The following is a 524-nucleotide window of genomic DNA, read 5'->3' as shown; positions in this document are numbered from 1 at the left end:
GTTGTCTCAAGGGGCACCTGGGGGACTCAGTATGCAAAGCCTCTGCCTTCGGCTCAGGTCATGGTCCCACGGACCTGGGATCAAGTCCCACATCAGGCTCCCTGGCCCAGTGGGGAGCCTGCTTCCTCCCTCTGGCTGTCGCTCCCCCTGCTTGTGCTTTCTCTGACAAATAAATAAATAAAATCTCTTTTTAAGAAATTTGTCTCAAGAAGCACTGACTTTCCCCTGGACAGTCGGAGTGGAAAGCCGCTAGAGCTCTATGAGACCATGGGACGCTAAAGCAGCTTCCAAGGCCAAGACCAAGTCTGTTCCTCTTAGTCATGCAGGGATCAGAGGGCAGCTCAGGGGAGCCCAGCACGGGGATGGGTGGGGCCCAGCCCTGACTTGCCCACCCAGGGCCCGCACACCATGCTCCACGGCCCAGGACCACTGGGTCTCAGCCAGAGGGCTGACCACCTGAAGGCAGGCCAGCCACGTCAACTCCTCCCGGGGCTGCTTGTGGGGGCCCCGCGGGAGACACACAC

The sequence above is a fragment of the Neovison vison genome, chromosome 7 (genome assembly GCF_020171115.1).
Source record: "Neovison vison isolate M4711 chromosome 7, ASM_NN_V1, whole genome shotgun sequence".
NCBI lineage: Eukaryota > Metazoa > Chordata > Mammalia > Carnivora > Mustelidae > Neogale > Neogale vison.
Note: the sequence above shows the minus strand (reverse complement) of the source record.